The sequence below is a fragment of the Gossypium arboreum genome, chromosome 4 (assembly GCF_025698485.1).
Source record: "Gossypium arboreum isolate Shixiya-1 chromosome 4, ASM2569848v2, whole genome shotgun sequence".
Taxonomy (NCBI): Eukaryota; Viridiplantae; Streptophyta; class Magnoliopsida; order Malvales; family Malvaceae; genus Gossypium; species Gossypium arboreum.
Genome location: NC_069073.1, coordinates 53,570,329 through 53,581,863, shown reverse-complemented (window position 1 = coordinate 53,581,863; position 11,535 = coordinate 53,570,329).

Genomic DNA, 11,535 nt, shown 5'->3' with positions numbered 1-11,535 from the left:
TCCTTAAATTCCATGTTATGAAATGGAATTTTTCGTCAATTCTTCCTTAATTTCCATGGTACAACCATGGACTTTGAGATATCAATGCCTTGTCAAGTCATAGCTGGAACATACTTGCTCAAATTCTCCAGGTTAGTCGCATAACTCAATAATAACAATACTAATAACAATAATTGCATAATAATAAAATGCTACTCAACTTACATACTTACATTCTCAATCTCATCATATCATCAACTTAACTTATTCTCATCAAACTATGCTAGTCAATACTTTCTTGTTATCATACAAAGCCATAATACAAAATATGGTCTTGCATATAAATTATACAAGTTCTCTTTCCAATATCAAATTATTGTCGAACATTAATCATTATATCTGAAACTCAATACTAAATTATTTATGGCCAAAAAATCAACTTATCATTCAAATATGCATAATTAAATGCTTATTAAACATATGAACTTACCTCGATACCAAAACTATCATTTTACCAACTTTCCCGATTTTCGATTTTTCTCCTTTTCTAGGTCCAAATCTCACTTTTCGGGATCTAAAACATCATATTTCACATATTTAACTAATTTAATATTCAAAACATTCCCTAACTCAAACATTGCAAAAATTACAATTTTGTCCCTAAATCTTTGTAGAATTACAATTTTGCCCCTAGGCTCAAAAATTAAAATTTATCTATTTTTCTTATGTTTTATGACACGATGAACATTTTTCCCTTCTACAAAAACATCAATTTCCCACTCTATCATGTACTTATGAACATTAGGTATTTTTACCAATTATGTTGTTTTACTCGTTTTCACTTAAAATCACTTGGCAAAAGTTGTTTAACATAATTTCAAGCTTCATATTCTAACAGAAAACATCAAAATAAACACATTTAACCTATGGGTATTTTTCCAAATATGAACCCTAGCATGAATTATTGCTAGAATAAGCTAAATCAAGTTACCCTAACTCTAAAAACGTAAAGAACATTAAAAACGAGGCTAGAACAGACTTACTATTGAGCTTGGAAAGCTTGGAAACCCTAACCATTGCTTCCCCCATGTTATATTCGGCCTCCATGAAGAAGATGGACCAATTTTGGCCTTATTTTCCCTTTTTAATTCTTTTAATTACTAAATGACCCAAATGTCCTTAAAAGCTTTTCTTTCAAATTTGTCCTATTATTGCCCATTTTTGTCCAAACATAAAAATAATGGTATAATTACTAAATAAGAACCTCCACTTTAAGGACCCATTTCAATTAAATCCCCTTTATTATCTAGAACACACATTTTGCTAATTTTATAATTTAGTCCTAATTATCAAATTTGGCACTTATACATAAAATTTCTTCACGAAATTTTCACACAATTTATTCAATCAATGAAAAAACCTTAAAACTTAATCAAAATAAATTTTTTTGACCTCGAATTCATGGTTTCGCAACCACTATTTCATTTAGGCCCTATTTCGGGATGTTACAAGTCAAGATTCAGTTGATGTTCTAGTAATTGTGTATGTTACATGTTGTTTTTGAGCTTGTGTTCAAATGTCGATTTGTGAACAGGTAAAAGCCGAATTTCAAGAGTATTCAGGACTATTACAGATAGTGATGATTCTAAAATGAAAATGAGATAGAAACACTATAGATTTTGTATCTGAATTATCTTTATCTCTGAAAAGGAAGATGTTATCAGATTTTGATTGATCATTCGTGTACAGATTTCTTGTTTAAAAAACCAGTCAAGTAAGTTGTTTCTAAGATTATTCGATTATGCAAAGTATCAGTCTCTAATTTTTTTTGGATTGAGATCCGAGGGCTATATCCCAATTATGGAAAAAGCTAAAGGAAACTATGAGTACGCAGTTACATCTTGGCACTGTAATACAATTATAGATCGATGTTAAGTCTAAGAGAGTAACTCAGATTTTTGACGATGTGCTCTAGCACTGTTCGCTAAAGTTCAAAGTTTATTGAAAAGAGATATACGAAGTTAAATTGATTTCTAATTCTGAGAAATTAGTGGAAGTGATTCATAAGAGTTGGAAGCAACTTCTTTTGGTAAGATTTTTGGGAATGAAAATCCCTAAGGGAGGGGAGAGTTGTAACATCTCGATTTAGGGTCTAGTTGGAACAGTGGTTTTGAGACCACAAATTCGACATAAGAAAATTTATTTTTATTATATTTTATGGTCTACGATTTCAAAAAATGAATTCGTGAAAGTTTCGTCTGAAAATTTTGACATTTGGACACTCAATTTAGTTAAAAGGACTAAATCGTAAAAAGTGCAAAAGTTGAGTTCTACATGCTAGAGGTGTCTAATTTATGAAATTTTAAATTGGAGGTCCTTATATGGTAATTAGACCATTGGTTAATTTGTTGGACAAAAATGGACATGAAATAGGTGAAATAGAATATTTTTAAGTTAGGGGTATTTTGGTCATTTAGTTATTAAAATGAAATAAAAACAAAATTAAAAGCCAATTTTTTTCCATGTTCAAGCTATGGCTGAAACTTGCATGGAGAAACCATAGCTAGGGTTTTTCAAGCTTCCAAGCTCGATTATCAAAGAAAATGAGATTCGGGCTTAGAGCGGGGGAAAAACAAATATTTGACGGTTAGGTCTTTTTCACCATTTTTGGTATCGAGGAAAGTTTGTATGAAAATAATGCAATATGTTATTTTTATTATATGTTTAATGCTGAAATTTACATGAAAATGTGTTTATTTGAATGTTATGTTACATTGATTATGTATGTAAATCATATGGACATGGCAACAAATGAAATTATATATGTTGGAAATTATTAAGAAGGATTATATTCCGTTTGAATATTGAATTCCGATGGGTGAGAGGTGATTTTCCATTGAAACTACATGTGTTGCAAAATGGATTTAGGGCGGATGGGTAATCCGAAATGATACTCTTGAGCATATGTTTCGATTAGGATTGACTGGATTTAGCCTGGACTGGTAATCCTAATTGACTAGATTTAGCCTGGACTGGTAATCCGGAATAAACTCTATGGAGAATTCTTTGTCACAAAAGGATTTAGCCTGGACTGGTAATCCGACAAAGCTCCTAGAGTATATGTTACAGACAAATTATAACATGGACTGGTGTTTCTACTGTATGATATGTGGCTTGAGAGTGTACCTTAATAGGTACTACAGGATATGAATTAACCGAAAATGAAATTGTACACTACGAGTGTACTACATGAAATGTCCATCTAAAATTCAATGATTGAACGGATAACATGTTAAATGACATGAGAAATAAAAGATGAAACATGTACATTGTAACACCACAAACCTGGCCCAGACATTACGGCCAAATCCGGTGTGTCACATTACCTACCACTAACCAAGTTGCCTAGTTTACTAAAGTTTGGGTGAGCTTTGCAAAAACCATTAATGAAGTTTTAAGAGAAATGTTCTGATTCACTAGTGTGAGTCCTATCCATTATCAATTATTAAGGGTTTAGGAAAACGTGACTTTTGTTGTACTTTGAAAAATTTCGTTTCGAAGACGTTTGGTTGTCGTGTCGGCTTAAAACAAGTAATTTTTGATAAACCCAGAGTTAACCAATTTCAAGGAATCAATTTAAGTGATGTGAATCTCAAGTCGAAAATGATTTAAGTAATTTAAAAACCAAAAATAAAAATAATAGAGCGGTCTTATTACAACTTTAACCAAAATAGAAATAATCAATAATAAATGCGAAATTTAAAAGGAAGCTACTTGAAACTTATTTAAAACCGAAATTTAATCTTCGTGGCCACTCGAATCCTTGACTCCAAGTCCACCAACTAGGGCTCACCTACAAGGATGGAAGAGAAAGGGGGTGAGTTTCGAAAACTCAGTGTATATGGAAAACCTATCCAAAGCCCAAGTCAGCTCAATCCCATTGGGCCTAAGCCCTATTCAGATAACCACGGGTACTGGGCGGAAGCCCTTTTCAGAATACGATAAACTGAGCCTTAGCCCCTTTTCAGATAACAGTATGGCCCGTAGGCCCATTCCAGAACCGAACAAGCATATTCGTGTATGCAAGCCCAACCTAGCCTATAACCAACTGCTACACTCCACCCGTACCAGCCCTTCACTCCATGTGGGGAATAGCTCAACCCACCCAACCCTACACTCCACAGTTGCAGCATAGTAGCTCAGATATCAGTAAGTTGAGGCAAAGCCTCCAGTACGTGGTCAAGCCACTTTCAGTACTTCCTCCATCAATAACCCGGTCCATGCATCGATAATAATAACATGGCATGCAAGGTGAGCGAATGATCAAACATGCATTCAGGTCAACCTTAACCCTAGGGGTATATTAGTAATTTTGCTCCATGGAGTAAAACTGTAAACTTTCTACCTATAATGGTATTTTAGTAATTTTATCAGTTTTAAGGGTTCTCATGAATGTAATTTATTGATCTCAATTTCACAATTTTACCCATTGGGCCCTAAAACCCCTAATGGGCCCTACAGTGTCCATTAGCAATTTAAGCCCATTCAATTCAATTTTTATGACTCGTTTTCCAGTTTAAGCAGTTACGATTCTACAATCTAACAGAACATACTTATTGCCTATTTTTTTTATATTATATATATTTTTATTATTTACCCGTATGGGCCCGTAAGCCTATTGGGCCCAGTTTTAGCCTATCGAGGCCCAATCACCAAAGTGCACGAAACTTCACACATGACTAACTTACCACTCGTAATTTCAGATCTAATGATTTCTAAATGTCTTGTGAGCACTCACACACTCACAAGCCCACGAAATGCCAGAATTTCAGCATTTCGGCTTTTACCGAATTGAACAATGAGAGGGTGTTCGATACACACCTGTTTCGCGACGACTGCTACTGAGATCCCTTACGATGTCCTACAATTGATTACCACAATTCTTAGTTTGCAACCCACAACAACCAATCCCAATATTCAGCAACCCATATTCAAACCATGCCCCTAAAGCCTTTAGAATCTTACCTTTTTGCCAAAAACCGATGACTAGATCCAAGTCTAGTTGTTCCAAAGATCCAAGCCTTCGATCAAACCTCTAGAAGACACTAATCACCAAAAGAAATCATCGGTTAAAGACCCTTAAGGCCCTATGCCCAAATCGACAGCCTCCCTAGATTTTAGGGACTTCGACTTTTCTAAATTGTAAAATAAGACTAGATCTGAGGTGATGAGAACTTACCACTTATTCTTCTTTGATTTCTACGCAGATCTGCTACAGATCTATCCTCTAAACGATAGTAGAACTCAATTCCAGGAGATTTGAAGTTTCGGCTATAAGTCCCTAATCTATGGTATTTCGGCTTTTTAAGTGATGAAGAAGATGATGATTTGAGGCTATAACTTTGAAGGAATGTTGCCGATGGATACTAAGGGTTTAGAGAAGATGAAAGTTGATCAAAAAGAACAAAAATAACTGAAGGATTATGGCTTAGAGAAATCGGCACAAGAAGTGAGTTTTTGAGATTTCAGCTTTTATGGCAATCGGCTATGGAGGTTTTTTGGAGGATGGGATTGACAGAGGAGGTGAGTAAGGTGATCAGGAGGTCTCGGCTAGAAGAAAAGGCAAAAAGGAAGAAATAAAATGAAGGAAAAAGAGAGGAAGAAGAAATCGGCACCAAGGAGAAGGAATTTGCGTTTTCGGCTTTTGTGAGAACTCAGAGAGGATGAATGACAGTGAAAGCTTTCAGGTGGCTAACCCTAATTCTCCAAGACAGAAAAAGAAAAGAACCTAACCCTAATATCAACTAAAACAATCAGCCCAACCTCCCTAAGGCCTTTGCCGAAATTCACTTAAGTGATCACATGCCCAGCACATGCCTAAAATTAAAAAGTAACAATATGCCTACCTTGCAACTTGAACCCTGGACCTTTAATTCCTTCCCAGACGCCTTTTTTTTTAGGAACTTAGTGGCACCACCTTGACACTTTACCAAGGCCTTATTTGTGTTGTAATTTACGAAGTTCTTGTTAAAAGCCCACTTAACCAAGTCTCCTATAATTTTACCATGTTTAACTTAGGCTTGGGCCTTCTAAAGGCCCACTAACACATTTAAACATAGTTCCAGTATTCAGAACACCAAAATGTCAAAATTTACCAAAAATAACAGAAACCCAAAAAATCCCGAAAATCAGGGCGTTACAACTCTACCCCCCTTAAAAAAAATTTTGGGCTCGAAATTTACTTGATCCAAATAATTGAGAGTATTGTTGACGCATAGTCTCTTCTGACTCCCAAGTAGCCTCTTCCCTTCCATGATTACGCCACAGTACTTTCACCAACAGAACCGACTTCCTTCTTTAAACTTTAACCTCTTGATCTAAAATTTGCACGGGTTCCTCCTCAAAGGTCAAATCAGTCTTTACTTCAATCTCCTCTACTGCAGAACATGTGAAGGATCCGATCGATATCGTCTCAACATGGACACATGAAAGACGTCATGGATTCTGTCCAACTCTGGTGGTAACTCTAACTGATATGCTACTGGCCCTACCCGTTTAAGAACCCGATAAGGCCCTATAAACTGCAGACTCAGTTTGCCTTTCTTGCCGAACCTCAAGATCTTCTTCTAAGGTGAAACCTTCAAGAAAACCATATTCCCAACAGAGAACTCAATCTCTTTACGCTCTGCATATGACTTCTGTCTATCAGATGCCTCCTTTAATCGATCTCTTAAAAACTTAACCTTACTTTCAGTATCTGCCACTAATTCCGGTCCAAGCACTTGTCATTCACCCAACTCTGTCCCACACGTAGGCGTACGACATCTTCACCCATAAAGTGCCTTATATGGAGCCATTTGAATACTTGCTTGGTAGCTGTTGTTGTATGCAAACTTCACCAATGGCAAGTAGCCCTCCCAACTACCACGAAAATCAATGATACAACCTCTTAACATATCCTCCAAAACTTGAATAAACCTTTCCGACTGTCCATCTGTCTGAGGGTGAAAAGCGGTATTGAAATCCAATCGTGTACCCAATGCCTCCTGCAACTTCTGCTAGAACCGACATGTAAACCTAGGGTCTCGATCAGAAGTAATTGACACTGGCACCCCACGCAGTCGCGCTATCTCCGCCACATACAACTTGGCAAACTTTTGCAGTGAGTAACCAGTACGAATAGGTATGAAATGGGCAGATTTTGTTAACCTATCCACGATTGCCCACACAGAATCTTTCTTAGTGGGTGTCAAAGGTAGCCCACTCACAAAGTCCATAGTTACTCTCTCCCACTTCCATAGTCGAATTTTCACCAGTTGCAGTAATCCAGAAGGCAATTGGTGCTCGAACTTAACTTGCTGGCACATCGGACATTTCCCAACCAATTCAGTCACCTTTCATTTTAGTCCAGGCCACCAGTACACCTCTCGCAGGTCTCGATATAACTTATTTCCTCCAAGATGCATAGCACAAGGTCCACCATGAGCCTCTTTTAGAATTGACCGCCTCAATTCAGGGTCTTTTAGAATACAAACTCTTCCACGGAAGCATAGAACCCCGTCAGTATTTAGTCCAAAATCCTCATTCTCACCATTCTTAACTTGCCGAAATAAAAGAACTAACGAATCATCCTTCAACTGTTTTTCTTTAATCTGTTCAGTCCAAGTAGGCCTCACTTGCAATTCTGCCAACAGACTTCCATCGTCGAACAGACTCAAACGTGCAAACAAGGCTCTCAAATCAGTAACAACCCTTCGACTCAAAGCATCAGCCACTACATTAGCCTTACCTGGGTGGTACTCAATCGAACAGTGGTAATCCTTAAGCAACTCTATCCATCTTCGTTGCCTAAGGTTTAACTCCTTCTGAGTCAACAGATACTTTAGGCTCTTATGGTCTGTGTATATAATACACTTTTCTCCATATAAGTAATGCCTCCAGATTTTCAACGCGAAGATCACTGCTGCTAGCTCCAAATCGTGCGTAGGGTAGTTCGCTTCATGAGGCTTAAGCTATCCCGAAGCATAAGTGACCACCTTACCCTCTTGCATCAGTACGCATCTTAACCCCACATGCGACGAATTACTGTACACAGTGAAGTCCTTCCCAGACTCTGGTTGAATCAACACTGGCGCCTCAGTCAATACCTTTTTCAACTGGTCAAAAGCTTTTTTGCTATTTTTCAATCTAGACAAATGCTACTCCTTTCCTTAACAGTTTCGTCAATGGTGCAGCAATCAGAGAAAATCCCTCTACAAACCTTCTGTAATAGCCTGCCAGACCCAGAAAACTCCAAATTTCTGATACTAACTTCGGTGGTTTCCATTCCAAAACTGCCTCAATTTTTCGAGGATCCACTCTAATTCCTTCGGCAGAAACCACATGACCTAGAAAAGTTACTTCTCGCAACCAGAATTCACACTTACTAAACTTCGCATAAAGTTGCTTCTCTCTCAGCACTTGCAGCACAATATGTAGATGTTCATCATGCTTCTCCTCAGTTTCCGAATATACCAGAATATCATCGATAAAAATGACCACGAATCGGTCCAAGTAAGGTTGGAATACTTGATTCATCAGATCCATGAAAGCTGTAGGTACGTTCGTCAACCCAAACGACATAACCAGAAACTCGTAATAACCATATCGAGTTCTGAATGTTGTCTTATGAATATCCACTTCCTTTACCCTTAGCTGATAGTATCCAGATCGAAGGTCAATCTTGGAAAATACCGAAGCTCCTCTAAGTTGGTCAAATAGATCGTCAATTCTAGGCAGTGGGTATTTGTTTTTTATCGTTAGTTTGTTCAACTGGCGATAATTGGTGCACATAAGCATCGTCCCGTCTTTTTTCTTCACAAAAAGGACCGGTGCTCCCCATGGAGACACACTCGGTCAAATGAAGTCTCTATCCAACAACTATTGGATTTGAGCTTTCACTTCCACTAACTCCTTCGGTGCCATCCTATAGGGTGCGATGGACACTGGAGCTGTTCCAGGTAACAAATTGATTCCAAACTCAACTTCTCGATTCAGAGGTAATCCAGGAAGCTCTTCTGGGAAAACATCTCGGAATTCTCTAACAGTTTTGACTGTCTCCACAGTCAGATCCTCAGTTTCAGCTTGGCTTACAAAAGCCAAATATGCCTTTCATCCCTTAAGCATCAATTTCTCAGCCCCCAAAGCCGATATTACATTGGACAAGTAATCTCTTCGTTTTCCAATAATCATTACCTCTTCATCCTCGACAGTCCTTAATACCATCCTCTTAGCTGCACAATCCAGAGTTGCCCTATGCTTGGTCAACAAGTCCATCCCTAGGATCAAATCGAATTCTCTGAACGGTAACTTCATTAAGTCTCCACAGAAAATCCTACCTTGAGTCTCTAAAGGCACCTCCCTAAAGAGTTTCTCTACCTTAACCTAGTGACCTAAAGGCCTTATCACAGTTACCCTACACACTGTCTCTTCAAAGTGTACACCCAATGCCCTAGAAATGTCACATGCAACATACGAATGAGTTGACCCCACATCTATCAGAGCAGTATAAGGTACACCAGAGATAAAAAACGTACCAGTTATGACATCAGGTGCGTCACCCTCCTCGCGGTGACAAGAAGCATATACCAAAGCCGGCTGACGAGCCTCAGCATTAACAGCACCCCTGCCAGGTGCCCCACGTCCACGGCCATTGCCACCGCGACCTTGTCCACGACCTCTCGGCGGTAGCGGTCCACCTCGCGCTAGTTGCACAGGCTGCACAGCCCCTTGTTCAGCCACTTGAGTCTGGGCTGGCCTATAGGACAATCCCTGATCCTATGTTCCTTTGACCCACAACGAAGACAAGCCCTAGTACGCTTCTAGCATTCCCCCAGATGCACTCTGGTACAATCTCTACAAGCTTGTGGTCTAACTGTGTTCACCGGAACTACTTGAACTGGTTCCTCCATCCTAGCTCTTTTAACATTTTGGTTTGCAGCACCAGTTGGTCCAGCATCCCTCCTGAATTGGTTTCGATCCCTCTCGTGGTTATTTCATTCGGCTTGCTTCACCTCTTCGGCTATCTTAGCCTTCTCTACCAGTGCAGGAAAATCACGCTCTCTCTGTGGAGCTATTAGCACCCTTAACTCATCCTTGAGGCCATCCTCAAAACGAACACTGTGCTCATATTCGGTGGAGACAATGCCACTAGCGTACCGGCCCAATCGCAGAAACTCTGCCTCATACTCAGCAATGGTCTTACTACCTTAGGTTAGGTTCAGGAATTCCTTTCTTCGTGCATCCACATAGCTCGCTCTGATATATTTCTCCTTGAAGGACTGCTTGAACAACTCCCACGTTACCCTCTCCTTTGGGGTATCCTCTCTCACAGTGATCCACCACTGATACGCCTCGTCCCGCAGCAACGACACCGCTCCTTTTAACTTTTGCTCCACTGAGCAGTCCAGGTCATCCATAATCCACTCTGTGGCTTCCAGCCAGTACTCAGCCACATTTGGGGCTACTTCAGATATGCCCCTAAAAACCTCTACTCCATTGGCCCGAAGTTGCTCAGAAATGGACCCCCTATTCATGGGCCTGGCATTAGCTCCGGCCACCCTTTCCAAAACTCTCAATATGGCCTAGGACAGAGCGTCGTCCCCTGCGGCCCGATCATACAGCCCATTATCATCCACCGGTGGTGGTCGTGCCTCACTAGCTTTCATGTGTTTAGAAGACAAAGATCCAGCTTGAGTACTACCTCGAACGCGACCACGGCCTCTTTCCCGAGTAGCTCTCGCACTCATATCCATTTATCTAATTACGAATTTTATGACATTAGTTTACTGTTTCAATTGTTTATTACAGAATATCTTATGAACAGATAAAGTTTCAAAGTTGTTCTTGCGCCATCGCAGTTTAGCTATTGTCTCAGTTTCCTAGGGCTTAGTTTACCCTACAGTCTCAGTTTTGTAACCTTAATACTACCTTATCTATAGTACTATATCTAAGGCTCAATACTATCTACAGTATTATTTTTAGTACAGTACAGTATATATAGAGAGCAGAAAGATACTTACAGACTTCGTGCCGGGGATTCAGTGTGCCACCTTATCAGATTTTAGACAAACGCAAAAGATTTAGGCCTTTTTAAAATCCATTTCACAAACATTTGATTTAAAGAAACCAAGTTTGAAAATTTATCTCCTTTAACTAGAAAATTTGTTTTCAAAAGTCAAATTTTTCCAAAAATACCCTCTTTGGGCTTAAAGTTTTGAAAACCTTTTTGGACTCGATCCATAGTCGAGTTGTTGCAACCAGGCTCTGATACCACTAAATGTAACACCACAAACTCGGCCTAGACGTTACGACTGAATCCGCTGTGTCACATTACCTCCCACTAACCAAGTTACCTAGTTTACTAAGGTTTGGGTGAGCTTTGCAAAAATAATTAATGAAGTTTTAAGAGAAATGTTCCGATTCACTAGTGTGAGTCCTATCCATTATCGATTGTTAAGGGTTTAGAAAAAAGTGACTTTTGTTGTACTTTGAAAAGTTTTGTTTCAAAGACGTTTG